Source organism: Mandrillus leucophaeus, unplaced genomic scaffold, assembly GCF_000951045.1.
Source record: "Mandrillus leucophaeus isolate KB7577 unplaced genomic scaffold, Mleu.le_1.0 Scaffold826, whole genome shotgun sequence".
NCBI classification, from domain to species: domain Eukaryota; kingdom Metazoa; phylum Chordata; class Mammalia; order Primates; family Cercopithecidae; genus Mandrillus; species Mandrillus leucophaeus.
This window is the reverse complement of record NW_012108986.1, coordinates 439,173-444,160: the sequence shown is the minus strand read 5'-3', so window position 1 is coordinate 444,160 and position 4,988 is coordinate 439,173.

Here is a 4,988-nt window from a genome sequence, read left to right as displayed (position 1 = left end):
TTACAGGCATGTGCCACCATGCCTGGCTAATTTTGTATTTTTAGTAGAGACGGGGTTTCTCCATGTTGGTCAGGCAGGTCTTGAACTCCCGACCTCAGGTGATCCACCCGCCTTGGCCTCCCAAAGTGCTGGGATTATAGGCGTGAGCCACCGCGCCCGGCCACAACCAGACACTTCTTTCTCCATTTTTGCTAATGTACTGCTATTCTCAGGGTGTTGAAACTTCAAAGTCCTCTTTGGTGCTTTATTACTCCCAATACCCTGCATTTCTTCCCTGATTTCTGCTCCTTACTCCCGTTTTGAATGACATCTGGCACTTCGATTACTGCAGCAATCTTTGAAGCGATTTTCCCAGGCTCATTTCTCCTCATGTGCTCCCCGCTTCAAGTTTAATCTTTCCTAAGAATTGTTTTGGTCCTGTAATGATCCTAAAAATAGCTCGGAACCACTGAAAAGCTTTAGGCAGATTAAAAACAACTTTTATAAAATTTGTAGAGCGTTTTACCATTGCCAGAATGGTTTCAGTATACATAATCTGTTAACTTGAGCAATAATCCTGTTTCATAGATGAAGAAACTGAGGCTCAGAGAAGTAACTTCTTCCTGTTTTCCACACTGGCAAGTCGTTGACTGAGGTCATACCTGACTCTTGCCCTCATTCAGTGCTAGCTTCAGGATCTTGAAACTTCAAATCAAACCTTCAAAGTTTTTCAGAGTCTTCCCAACCTGAATTCCAGCCTTATCTCCAGGTATTCTAGTATTGCAGCCTAACTGGTTTATTCCTCATCCAAACTGGTTTATTCCTCATCCACAGGCTTTTATTTTTTCCCTTTTTTAATTCATTTGTTTTCTCTGCCTGCTAGAATGTCTTGACATCTCAATTCTTCTCCTCCTGAAAACCCATTTCATTGGTCTTTTATCAACCTATTATTCAAGACTTGGTTCACCTTCAAGTATATCTGCTATCAATAGGTTTGAACCATTTTTGGATTTTGAATTTTTATCTCACTTTACTTATTTGTGACGTCCTATCAACTATACAGTTGTCTAGGTAGTAAATGGTGTCTTTTTTTTTTTTTTTTTTTTTTAGACAGATTCTTGCTCTGTCATCCAGGCTAAAGTACACTGGCATAATCATAGCTCACTGCAACTTTGAACTCCTGGCCTCTAGCAATCCTCTTGCCTCGGCCTCCCAAAGTGCTGGGATTACAAACATGAGCCACTGCATCCAGCCTGTTCTTTTTTGTACTCTCCACAGCTCCAAATGCATTTTTTTTTTTTTTTGCCACATAAATGAGCCTCAAATATTAGATTTAATTTGTGATTAAAACTGAAGATCTTATAGCAGTGACCCCAGAGAACCTCATTATGCAGTCCAGTAAATCTTACTGATGTTGAAAATCTTCATTTTAATTTTTATTTACCAAAATAAATATTTTCAAAACTGGTGCTTTCTGAAGGAGAACAGAATAAACTAAATGGAGTCATATCCAAATGCCGTTATCCAAAACCATAAAATGGAAAGAACTATTTCAGGAATTCCAAAGTCTAGCAGAAGTGGGAAAACAAATTCTTGTTGTATATAAACTACAGTGCAGGGGTGTATTTTTAAGATTTACAATTTACAAAACATCTTCAGATATTTTGGATCCTCCCAGTGAACTGGGAGTTAGGCCAGGGAGATACCATCTAAAGATGAGATAAGAAAGCACTTATCAGTGCTCACGCTTGTAATCCCAGCATTTTGGGAGGCTGAAGCAGGAGGATTGTTTGAGGCCAGGAGTTTGAGATCACCCTGGGCAACAAAGAGAGACCTTGTCTTTGCAAATGACAAAAAAATTAGCCAGGCTTGGTGGTACACACCTGTGGTCCGCACCTGTGGTCCCAGATACTTGAAAGGCTAAGGTGGGAGGATCACTTGAGCTTAGGAGGTTGAAGCTGCATTGAGCCATGATCACGCTACAAGCTACTACATTCCCTGGCTTGGGCAACAGAATGAGACCCTGTCTCAAAACAAATTAAAGAAAAAAAAAAAAAGCACCATGTTAAAGGTTAAGCAGCTTGCTTAGAATCCCAGAACCATAAAGTAGAAGATCCAGGACTTGAACCCAACATGCAGATATTCCCAGCGTGTATTTTCAGATTCTTACTACATGCAAAATACACTCTCAGGCTTAGGGAGGTAGAAGAGAGAAAAGTTTAAGGTGTGCTTTCTGCCCTTAAGAGGTTTATAGGCAACCGGGCACAGTGGTTCACGTCTGTAATCTCAGGACTTTGGAAAGCCGAGGTGAGCGGATCACGAAATCAGGAGATCGAGACTATCCTGGCTAACGCGGTGAAACCCCGTCTCTACTAAAAATACAAAAAAGCAGGGCGTGGTGGTGGGCGCCTGTAGTACCAGCTACTCGGGAGACTGAGGCAGGAGAATGGCATGAACCCGGGAGGTGGAACTTGCAGTGAGCCGAGATAGCTCCACTGCACTCCAGCCTGGGCGACAGAGACTCCATCTCAAAAAAAAAAAAAAAAACGAAAAAAGAAAAAAGAAAGAAAGAAAAAGAAGTTTACAGGCTGGGCACTTGGTGGCTTATGCCTGTAACCTCAGTACTTTGGGAGGCTTAGGTGGGCAGATCACTTGAGCTCAGGAGTTCAAGACCAGCCTGGGCAACATGACAAAACCCTACTCTACAAAAATTAGCCAGGAACAGTGGTCCGTGCCTGTAGTCCCAGCTACTCAGGAGGCTGAGGTGGGAGGGTCACTGAAGTCCAGGAGAGGTAGAGGTTGCAGTAACTGAGATCGTGCCACTACACTCCAGCCTGGGTGTCAGAGCCAGACCCTGTCTTAAAAAAAAATAAAAAAGCTTGCAATAAAGCAGATAGAGCTATGCATTTATTTATCGGTTAAGCCTGTAACTGCAGCAGCCTCTAGAGCTAGACAGATAAATGAGGCAAATGTTCTGCCTCAGGATGACACATCTATGCAAATGTCACAGATGTTATACAGGATAGGTTCATTACAAGGTACCGTGGAGCATAAAGTTGAAGCTTGTCAATTCCATCCCATCATAGACGCTGTAGAAGGGGACTTACAGAGGAAGTGGCTTAAATGGAGACTTTAAAGGGAGATGGTCGCTTTCCAGGGACATGGGATAAGGGATGGAATTTGTGATTGAAGGAGCAGCTTTAGAAAAGGCAAAGCATTCTGGGGAAGGGCTTACAAGGTAGATCAGCTTTTTAAGCACAGTGTCATTTATCTTGCCTGATGGAAGTTATTGATGAGTGTGTGTGTGTGTGTGTGTGTGTGTGTGTGTATTTTAAATAGAAAAGAGAATTGGATATGTCTCTTTAATATAAGGCAGAAAAAACACTATAATTAGAGGTACAAATAATGTCTAAGGAAGCAAAGACAAAACTCTTTGAAATCAGTCATCCTCCTATATGTTATTTTGAAATTAAAAGTAAGTAATAGGTGTATATACGGGTAAACAGTGACAGGTCCCTATGCTTGTAACTCACCTACCCACCACCCCCTGCCACTCATTCCTAGCTTCACGTAACCTCTATTTTTAGCTTCTTTTTAATCCTTTCACAGTTTCTTTGTATCTAGGCAATCATATAGGAAGTATATTTTTAAAATTTATCCCCCTTTTTACCGAAGAGTGCCATGCCACACCTGGTTCTTCCCCTTGCTTTTCTGACTTAATGTATCTTGGTAATCTTTCCATATGTCTCATTTTAGACTGCTTCCTCATGTGTTTTTCCTTTTATATGCAGAATATTCCATTATGTGAATGTTCCATAACTTACTTATTCCTGGCTGGTTGTGGTGGCTCAGGCCTATAATCCCAGCATATTGGAAGGCAAAGGTGGGACGATTGCTTGAGCCCAGGAGTTCAAGAGTAGCCTGGGCAACATAAGACCCTGTATCTACTAAAAAATAAATTTAAAAAAATGAAAACTTATTTCCTGCAGAGGGACACTTGATTTGTTACCATCGTTTGCTATTCCAAACTATGCCACATAAAGGCCAGCCGCGGCGGGTCAGGCCTGTTATCCCAGCACTTTGGGAGGCTGAGGTGGGTGGATCACTTGAGGTTAGGAGTTTGAGACCTGCCATGGCCAACATAGTGAGACCTCATCTCTACTAAAAATACAAAAAATTAGTCAGGCATGGTGGTGCACGCCTGTAGTCCCAGCTACTCAGAAGGCAGAGGCACAAGAATCACTTGAACCCAGGAGGCAAAGGTTGCAGTGAGCCGAGATTGCGCCATTACACTCCAGCCAGGGTGACATAGCAAGACTCCATCTCAACAACAACAACAACAAACTATGCCACACAAAGAGTCTTGTACAGCTGTCATCTCACATGTGTGTAAGTTTGTCTATGAGACTTGGAATTCCTGGACAAAGTGTATAAGCATTTGGAATTTCGGTAGGTACTACCCAATTGCCATCCTTAAGGGGTTCTCATTTTTCTAATATTTTTATTCTCCAGATGGGATGCTTTTTAGGGCAGGGACTCTATCTTATTCATCTTTACTCTCTTGGCCCTAGCTAGAAGTACTTACTAGATGGTGTTGAATTAATTCCTACCTGAAGACACAGTTGGAGAAGCTCTGAAGCTCAAGCCCCTTGACAGGGCACCATTGTTGGTGAGATATAATCAGCTCTCCTAATTCCCTTCTAAACAAATGGTGGCAAGGACAAAGTAAAGACTTAATCCAGGCCGGCAGCTCACGTCTGTAATCCCAGCGCTTTAGGAGGCCAAGGCGGGCAGATCACCTGAGGTCAGGAGTTTGAGACCAGCCTGGCCAACATGGTGAAATCCCATCTCTACTAGAAAAAAAAAATTAGCCAGGTATGGTGGTGCATGCCCGTAATTCTAGCTACTTGGGAGGCTGAGGCAGAAGAATCGCTTGAACCTGGGAGGCAGAGGTTGCAGTGAGTCAAGATCATGCTATTCGACACTAGCCTAGGTGACAGGAGCTAAAC